This window comes from Camellia sinensis, chromosome 1 (assembly GCF_055761805.1).
Source record: "Camellia sinensis isolate YWXY chromosome 1, ASM5576180v1, whole genome shotgun sequence".
NCBI classification, from domain to species: Eukaryota; Viridiplantae; Streptophyta; class Magnoliopsida; order Ericales; family Theaceae; genus Camellia; species Camellia sinensis.
The window spans coordinates 89591529-89602331 of NC_138961.1; positions in this window are offsets into that span (position 1 = coordinate 89591529).

A 10803-nucleotide genomic window follows, 5' to 3' on the forward strand; every position below is an offset into this window, starting at 1 on the left:
GTGATCCCCTGCTCCAATGCAGCCGTCATAATCACGATCTCTTCCGAATTCTGCGTCATCATAAGTCCTGCCTCGGCAAGGGGGAACGCTAGCTATTCTGTACCAGCTGTCCGTACTGAAAGAGACAACAAACAGCATTTCAGCCCAAACAGATCAAACACGGGTGTAGCCGAACGACTGCACTATACTACTGATCACTGTTCCCCAGAAATCACTGTCCCCAAAAACTGAACCTGATGCCCGCAGATAACTGGTTTCTCAACAACACTGATACTGGTGCCCTCGGGCCCGATATTCAAACTTGCAAACTGATATGTACGTTCCTGTAGAGATACATTCTAAAAGCACATAGCAAGTAAAGAGAGCCAAAACACCCCTATGTTGGGGTAGGGTTTCCCTGTCCTATTTTGTCAAGGACTATGGTTTCGCTACACACGCAGCGGTTTTCAAACAACCTAACATCGGGTTAGCAGCCTGTCCTAACTTGGAATGGTCACTATGGATCCGAATATGCACTAGGTCGAATGGTCGAAAAGGGGGCCCCGGTAAAATCGGGGTTTGTGTTCCCATACTGTCAGAGCCCATAACCGGTCAGCCTTATGGTCATGTCTTGACAAGACAAGCCTCCGGCAAACCGTTCAGGAATGGCAGATGGCAAACACTGTGTCCTAGGCGCACCAATGCAAATGCAATGCAAAGAGACACATAAATGAAATCAAAATAGGATATCACGAGTTCGAGTTAAGCTCTCTAAGTCCCCAGCAGAGTCGCCAGAAACTGTAGACGCGTCCACGAGGGACCCCGCTATAGTTCGAACTCGATTTGTGTCACGGTTCTTAATCTTGAACCAAAGAGTCCAAATCTGGGAAATCGTTTTGAGAAAACAGATTTTAGGAAAGAAGTGCCAAACATGGACTGCTTCGCCAGATACAGAGTCGCCACCTAAATATTTTTTATGGGAGAATTTAGGAAACCCTGACTCGGTGCCAAAGGCCACATGTCTGTCATCACCAGAGTTGCCTCGGCTCGGGAGCTAGGGTACGATTGGGGAAGGTCAGCTATGAGCACCCCCTCTCGCCCGATCCGAAGATCGGCCTCTACTAACCATGATATCCATTTTTGAAAACGTTATGTGTTCTTAAACCAATTATTAGCCTAGCGTTACTATTTTATGCGCGCAGCAAACAAGTATAGACTAGATTGCCTAATTTGGAAATAAGCATTGCATATCCGTTTGTCTTAAAAAAAAAAGTACTTTGGAATTTGCTACTCGCAAGTAGGCTAAAATACGGATTTCAACGAGTTTTTCCAACTCAAACAATCCAACCTTCACCCACAGGCATTCAAACAATTTATAACACATAAGCATCTAGCCACATGGTAAGCATGCTATCAGGTTAACATTCACACGCATGCGAGATGCTAAAGCATAAATACTTACATCGTACTCCGTGCCAAAACAATAAACTAGTTAGCAAACATGTGTGATCCTAGTTCACGTCAAGTTGACTAATGCAGCACATGCAAGATGCAATTAGAGTAGGCCCGGCTAACCTAAGCATGGCATGTGAAATGCAACCAATTAATGCACGTATTCAATTTGGGATTGAAATACAAATGCAGTTAGAATGATGTCCCGAGCTCGGTGCATGCGAAACAAATGTATGGATGCACACATGCATAGCGTAAGGTATGCTAATCTAAACGTGCCCTAATCTACCATCATAAGCAGGTAAATAAAAGGGAAGAAAGAAGTGGGGATTGGAAGACATACACACCACTCACACACACTTATTACAGATTTGCCCTCGCCCGGAGGGACCAAATAAATAATACAAATTAATTAACTACGCAAGCTAATTAAATATTACAAATTGCCTAATCAGTTAACAAACTAATTTAAACTAGGAAAAGCAGTAAACCGCCTCGGGAGGAGAGCCAGATGCGGCGCATGCTCGGGTCCTGCTCGGAAGTGCACGGCCATGCATAGTCTGCCTCTGTTTTCCGTGCTCTGCCTCTCTGAAGACTGCCAAAGTCTCAAGGATGCCTCTCTGGATACTTGGAATCACCACCGGCTGAGTAGAATTACCACCGGCAGTGAATTGTGGTCACCGGCACAAAATGAATCCATCGGCTGGTGATTTACTGTCGGTCGGCAATGTATACTGCCGGTCGGCAAAGAATGCCTGCAGAACCTGTAACTCATAGCAGCAGAGGACATAACTTGCATGGCAATACAATTCAAGCAATGTATGCACCAATCATGTCCCCTATCATGTTTGTGACTCAAAAGGGCGTGTGTCTCGATTCTCGGACCGCCAATCACGCATTTCCATGCATGACGGCCCAAAGAATCAAGTGTGCAACTTTCATGTCAAATGAAATGCAAACCAAACAAGCGAACCAAGGCCTAATTCCTATCACCAAGTCAAGGAATAAGGCATGCACGCAAGATGCAATGCAACCTAGGCATGCAAGCTAATGATGCAACATGGCATGACAAGACACTTATGCAAGCATACAAGCAAACATGAGGCAATGCAAACTGATGAAAAGGTGAACTTATACATGATTTAGGCAACTCTAAATAGGCCTAAAACAGTGGCCAAAGTGACCAAAATAAAGGACTAAACACATACACACATGCACATGTTAAAGGGGCCAACACTTAGGCACAAATGGGACAACTCTCAAACGCATTTGAAAGAGGGTAATCATGGATATATGGCATGCAAGGTAAGCATTGAAAATCACGTAAGGATGGTGCCAAACCAAGCAAACAAAATAGACTAAGCATGCCATAAATGGTCCAAGTACTTGAAGCAAGTCAAAGGGGCTTGAACCATGACCAAGTCAACCAAGCCTCACAAGGCTAAGAGGACTTAAAATAGGTTCAAGGCAGACCTAGACCATGCAAAGGGGACTCTTAGATGGCATCTAAGTGGCTCAAATTTCAAAGGCATGTAGAATGGCCAAAACATGGAGCATATAACACAAGCTCATGAGGCATCAAGGAGACATCCAAGGCGAACATATAGGCATGCAAAGGGGACTGAAATGACATGGTGGGTAGTTCCAAACTACTAAATCAATGCAAGAATGTCATGCTATACATTCATACACTTAAGGCCAACAAGCCGGAATGCAAAGGGGCTATACTAAGCATGCCAAATCCGACCCAAACAACCTAGGACAGACCTTAAACATGGCAAAATATGCACAAAAGTTTCACAAAACTAGACCTAAAACATGCTCGAACAACGGTTTACAACCTAAGGCATGTTAAGGCCTAAACATGGCATTACAGGGTAGATATGCTAAGCATGCATGGTGTACCAAAACCAACACACAACATGGTTATATCATGGCATAATAAGCATGGGAAACAGCCAAGACATGATCAATACATACTCTAACACGATGCTCCCTCAAGAGGCCAAAAAGGGTCCCTTTCAAGGACAATAAGGAGAGGGGGTGGCCCTCCCCTTTTGGGGACTTCAAGGCACCATCTCCGCCACTGAAATCCCTCAAGATTTCAGTGGTGAAGAGGCCCAAACACCAAAGTCTCGAAACTTGCACAAAATAGCACAAAAAGGAGCCTTACAAGGCTTAGGAGGGGTCAAACAAACCCAAACCACAAAACACTCTTAATAAACAATCAAGAGGGCCTAAAAACAGAACTTTTTTATGCTATACACTAAGCACAAAAACAGCTCTAAGATAGGTAGAAAAGCAATGAAAAAATGGGGAATAAAGGGGAAGTTTCTCACCCTTGTAGACCACCTTCACAAATGATGCTCCAACAGCCCTCCTTGGCTTGAATCCAGCTCCAAAACACCAAAACCAGCCCGTTAGAACCTCAGTAGCCAAAGGAAGGTGAAGCACTAGGTGTTTGTGTGCAATAGTATGGACTAAAACACCTAGAACACACACAAGAGGGAGATATAGAGATAGAATGTGTATGGATTCTAACCCTAGAACTCAAACCCTAAAAATGGCTCTCTAAAATCTCTAAAGTGTCTAACCCTAAGGCCAAGAGAGAATACTCTCTCTTATAGAGCCTTTTTGTCTTGTAAAGCTTACAAGACAAGCTTCTAAAGAGAGAGATCCCTCCATACACGTGTATAGAGGGGAGCCAAATGCAAGACAGCTGTGATAAAATATCTGCAAAAGTAGATGCACAGTAGTCGGCCGGCCAAAGATGCCGTTTTGGCAAAAGGGAGTGCCGACCGGCAAAATAGATTGCCGATGGAAACAAAAACCAGCCGATGGCCTCTGGCCATGGCCGGTGCTGTGTGGGGATGCCTCAGAAGGCATTCCCTGCCCCTCCAAGGCAAAACACAAGTGTTTGGTGCAAAACCAGACACTAAACAGTCGAGTTCAGAGATCCTGAGGCAAGGCGGGCGAGCCGAGACCGCCGAGAACTCCAAACGAACACAAACAAGGGTAATCACCATGTGTTCCAATGGTGATGTCCAAGTGTTGAGGACGGTCAAAACTGGGGTGTCTACAGCGTTGTCGCGCATGCTTTACTTACACGTGTTTCTTTCCTACTTTACACATTGTATGCGTCGTCGTGCATGCTTTACTTACATGTGTTCATGCCTTTCCTGGTTACACACATTGTTTGCGTTGTCACGCACGCTTTACTTACATGTGTTTCTTTCCTTCTTTACAAATTGTATGCGTTGTCGCGCATGCTTTGCTTACATGTGTTCATGCCTTTCTTGGTAACACACATTGTACGCGTTGTCGCACATTCTTTACTTACATGTGTTTCTTTCCTGCCTTACAAACTATATGCATTGTCGTGCATGCTTTACTTACATGTGTTCATGCCTTTCCTGGTTGCACACATTGTATGCCCTGTCGCGCATGCTTTAGTTACATGTGTTCATCCCTTTCCAGTTTGCACACATTGTATGCGTTCTCGCGCACGCTTTGCTTACATGTGTTGCCTTCCTACTTTACACATTGTATGCATTGTCGCGCATGCTTTACTTACATGTGTTCATGCCTTCCTGGTTACACACATTGTATGCATTGCCAGGCATGCATTACTTACATGTGTTTCTTTCCTGCTTTACACATTGTATGCGTAGTCGCGCATGCTTTACTTACTTGTGTTCATGCCTTTCCTGGTTACACACATTGTACGTGTTATCGCGCATGCTTTACGTATATGTGTTTCTTTCCTGCTTTGCACATTGTATGCGTTGTCGTGCATGCTTTACTTACATTTGTTCATGCCTTTCCTAGTTACACACAATGTATGCGTTGTCGCTCATGCTTTACTTACATGTGTTTCTTTCCTGCTTTACACATTGCATGCGTTCTTGCACATGCTTTACTTACATGTGTTCTTGCCTTTCTTGGTTACACACATTGTATGCGTTGTCGCGCATTCTTAACTTACATGTGTTTCTTTCTTGGATTTCAAACTGTATGCATTGTCGTGCATGCTTTACTTACATGTGTTCATGCCTTTCCTATTTACAGACATTGTATGCTCTGTCGCGCATGCTTTAGTTACATGTGTTCACGCCTTTCCTGGTTATACACATTGTACGTGTTATCGTGCATGCTTTACGTACTTATGTTTCTTTCCCGCTTTACACATTGTATGCGTTGTCGTGCATGTTTTACTTACATGTGTTCATGCCTTTCCTGGTTACACACATTGTTTGTGTTGTCGCGGTTGCTTTATTTACATGTGTTCATGCCTTTCCTGGTTCCACACATTGTATGCATTGTCGCGCATGCTTTACTGACATGTGTTTCTTTCCTGCTTTACACATTGTATCTGTTGTCGCGCATGCTTTACTTACATGTGTTTATGCCTTCCTGGTTACACACATTGTATGCGTTGTCGCGCATGCTTTACTTACATGTGTTTATGCCTTCTTGGTTACACACATTATATGCGTTGCCGCGCATGCTTTACCTACATGTGTTTCTTTCCTGCTTTATACATTGTATGCGTTGTCGCGCATGCTTTACTTACCTGTGTTCATGCCTATCCAGGTTACACACATTGTATGCATTGTCACGCATACTTTACTTACATGTGTTTCTTTCATGCTTTACACATTGTATGTGTTGTCGCGCATGCTTTACTTACACGTATTTATGCCTTCCTGGTTACACACATTGTATGTGTTGTCGCAAATGCTTTACTTACATGTGTTTATGCCTTCCTGGTTACACACATTGTATGCGTTGCCGCGCATGCTTTTCTTACATAAGTTTCTTTCCCCCTTTACACATTGTATCCATTGTCGTGCATGCATTACTTACATGAGTTCATGCCTTTCCAGGTTACACACATTGTAGGCGTTGTCGCTCATGTTTTCCTTCATGTGCTTATTTCCTGCTTTACACAATGTATGCGTTGTCGCGCATGCTTTACTTACATGTGTTTATGCCTTCCTGGTTACACACATTGAATGCGTTGTCACGCATGCTTTACTTACACGTGTTTCTTTCCTGCTTTACGCATTGTATGCGTCGTCGTGCATGCTTTACTTACATGTGTTCACGCCTTTCCTGGTTACACACATTGTATGCATTGTCACGCATTCTTTACTTACATGTGTTCATGCCTTTCCTGGTTACACGCATTGTACGCGTTGTCGCGCATGCTTTACTTACATGTGTTTCTTTCCTGCTTTACACATTGTATGCGTTGTCGTGCATCCTTTACTTACATGTGTTCACGCCTTTCCTGGTTACACATATTGTATGAGTTGTCGCGCATGCTTTACTTACATGTGTTTCTTTCCTGCTTTAGATATTGTATGCGTTGTCGCGCATGCTTTACTCACATGTGTTCATGCCTTTCCTAGTTACACACATTGTATGCGTTGCCAGGCATGCATTACTTACATGTGTTTCTTTCCTGCTTTACACATTGTATTCGTTGTCGCGCATGCTTTACTTGTATGTGTTCATGCCTTTCCTGGTTATACACATTGTATGCATTGTAGCACATTCTTTACTAACATGTGTTTCTTTCCTGCTTTACAAACTGTATGCATTGTCGTGCATGCTTTACTTACATGTGTTCATGCCTTTCCTGGTTACATACATTGTATGCGCTGTCGCGCATGCTTTACTTACATGTGTTTCTTTCCTGCTTTACACATTGTATGCGTTGTCACGCATGTTTTACTTACATGTGTTCATGCCTTTCCCGGTTACAAACATTGTACGCGTCGTCGCGCATGCTTTACTTACATGTGTTTCTTTCCAACTTTACACACTGTATGCATTGTCCTGCATGCTTTACTTACATGTGTTCATGCCTTTCCTGGTTCCACACATTGTATGGGTTGTCGCGCATGCTTTACTGACATGTGTTTCTTTCCTGCTTTACACATTGTATGTGTTGTCGCGCATGCTTTACTTACATGTGTTTATGCCTTCCTGGTTACACACATTGTATGCGTTGTCGCGCATGCTTTACTTACATGTGTTTATGCCTTCTTGGTTACACACATTATAAGCGTTGCCGCGCATGCTTTACCTACATGTGTTTCTTTCCGGCTTTACACATTGTATCCATTATCGTGCATGCTTTACTAACATGTGTTCATGCCTTGCCAAGTTACACACATTGTATGCGTTGTCGGGCATGCTTTGCCTACATGTGGTTCTTTCCTACTTTCCACATTGTATACGTTGTCGCGCATGCTTTACTTACATGTGTTTAAGCCTTCCTGGTTACACACATTGCATGCGTTGTCGTGCATGCTTTACTTACATGTGTTCATGCCTTTTCTGGTTACACACACTGTATGCGTTGTCGCGCATGGTTTACTTACATGTGTTCATGCCTTTCCTGGTTACACACATTGTACGCGTTGTCGCGCATGCTTTACTTACATGTGTTCCTTTCCTGCTTTACACATTGTATGCGTTGTCGTGCATGCTTTACTTACATTTGTTCATGCCTTTCCTAGTTGCACACATTGTATACGTTGTCGCGCATGCTTTACTGACATGTGTTTCTTTCCTGCTTCACTCATTGTATGCGTTGTTGCGCGTGGTTTACTTACATGTGTTCATGCCTTTCCTGGTTACACACATTGTATGCGCTGTTGCGCATGCGTTACTTACATATGTTTCTTTCCAGCTTTACAAATTGTATGCATTTTCATGCATGCCTTACTTATATGTGTTGATGCCTTTCCTAGTCACACATATTGTATGCGTTATCGCGCATGCTTTACTTACATGTGTTTCTTTTCTGCTTTGCACATTGTATGTATTGTCGCGCATGTTTTACTTACATGTGTTCATGCCTTTCCTGGTTACACACATTGTACGCGTTGTCGCGCAGGCTTTACTTACATGTGTTTGTTTCCATCTTTACACACTGTATGCAATGTCGTGCATGCTATATTTACATGTCTTTATGCCTTTCCTGGTTACACACATTGTACACGTTGTCGGGCATGCTTTACTTACATGTGTTCGTTTCCTGCTTTACACATTGGATGTATTGTCGCACATGCTTTACTTACATGTGTTTATGCCTTCCTGGTTACACACATTGTATGCGTTGTCACGCATGCTTTCCTTACATGTGTTTATGCCTTCCTGGTTACACACATTGTACGCATTGTCGCGCATGATTTACTTACGCATGTTTCTTTCATGCTTTACACATTGTATGCGTTGTCATGCATGCTTTACTTACATGTGTTTCATTCCTGCTTTACAAATTATATGCGTTGTCGCGCATGCTTTACTTACATGTGTTCTTGCCTTTCCTGGTTACAAACATTTTTTGCGTTGACGCGCATGTTTTACTTACATTGTCATGCTTGTTTCAACCACATTGTTATGCACTCCTCAATTACGTTGTTGCGCATGTTTTACTTGCATTATCATGCTTGTTTCAATCTCATTGTTATGCACACTCTACCTACATTGTCACGCGCTCTTCTTGCATTATTATACACATCTCGATCGCATTGTGAAGCGTCACGCTTAGGTTGCTTTGTCATGCACCTCTCCACATGCGTAACGCAGTTTTCACTTGCATTGCTACGCAGGTTTCTAACCATATTATACCTATTAAGTTTCTTTTTTTTTATAGGCACGATATGGTATGTACGGTTCATTTGAAGCTGGCGCAACCAGACGGACCAGATGGTATTGTATAGTCCGTGTGAAACGCGTTGTTGCGCATGTTTTACTTACATGTGTTCATGCCTTTCTTGGTTACACACATTGTACACATTGTTGCGCATGCTTTACTTACATGTGTTTCTTTCGAGCTTTACACAGTGTATGCATCGTCGTGCATACTTTACTTACAAGTGTTCATGCCTTTCCTGTTTCCACACATTGTACGCGTTGTCGCGAATGCTTTATTTACATGTGTTTCTTTCCTGCTTTACACATTGTATGTGTTGTCGCGCATGCTTTACTTCCATGTGTTTATGCCTTCCTAGTTGCACTCATTGTATGCGTTGTCGTGCATGCTTTACTTACATGTGTTTATGCCTTCCTGGTTACACACATTAAATGCTTTGCCGCGCATGCTTTACTTACACGTGTTTCTTTCCTTCTTTACACATTGTATCCATTGTCGTGCTTGCTTTACTTACATGTCTTCATGCCTTTCCAGGTTACACACATTGTACGCGTTGTCGCTCATGCTTTGCTTACATGTGTTTCTTTCCTGCTTTACAAATTGGATGCGTTGTCGCGCATGCTTTGCTTACATGTGTTTATGCCTTTCCTGGTTAAACACATTGTACGCATTGTCGTGCATGATTTACTTACGGATGTTTCTTTCATGCTTTACACATTGTATGCGTTGTCGTGCATGCTTTACTTACATGTGTTTATTTCCTGCTTTACAGATTATATGCGTTGTCGCGCATGCTTTACTTACATGTGTTCTTGCCTTTCCTGGTTACAAATATTTTTTGCGTTGACACGCATGCTTTACTTACATGTGTTTCTTTCATGCTTTACACATTGTATGCGTTGTCGTGCATGCTTTACTCACATGTGTTCATGCCTTTCCGGGTTACCCACATTGTATGCGTTGTGGCGCATGCTTTACTTACATGTGTTTCTTTCCTGCTTTACACATTGTACGCGTTGTCACGCATGCTTTACGTACATGTGTTTCTTTCCTGCTTTACACATTGTGTGCGTCGTCGCACATGCTTTACTTACATGTGTTCATGCCTTTCCAGGTTACACACATTGTATGCTTTGTCGCGCATGCTTTACTTTCATGTGTTTGTTTCCTGCTATACAGATTGTATGCGTTGTCGCGCATGCTTTACTTACATCTGTTCTTGCCATTCCTATTTACACACATTGTACGCATTGTCACACATTCTTTACTTACATGTGTTTTTTTCCTCCTTTACAGACTCTATGCATTGTCGTGCCAGCTTTACTTACATGTGTTCATGCCTTTCCTGGTTACACTCATGGTATGCGCTGTCGCACATGCTTTACTTACATGTCTTTCTTTCCTGCTTTACACATTGTATGCGTTATCGCGCATGCTTTACTTGCATGTGTTTATGCCTTCCTGGTTACACACATTGTAGGCATTGTCGCGCATGCTTTACTTTCAGGTGTTTATGCCTTCCTGGTTACACACATTGTATGCGTTGTCGTGCATGCTTTACTTACATGTGTTTCTTTCCTCCTTTAAAAATTGTATGCGTTGTCGCACATGCTTTACTTACATGTGTTCACGCCTTTCCAGGTTACACACATTGTATGCGTTGTCACGCATGCTTTACTTACATGTGTTCAGGCCTTTCT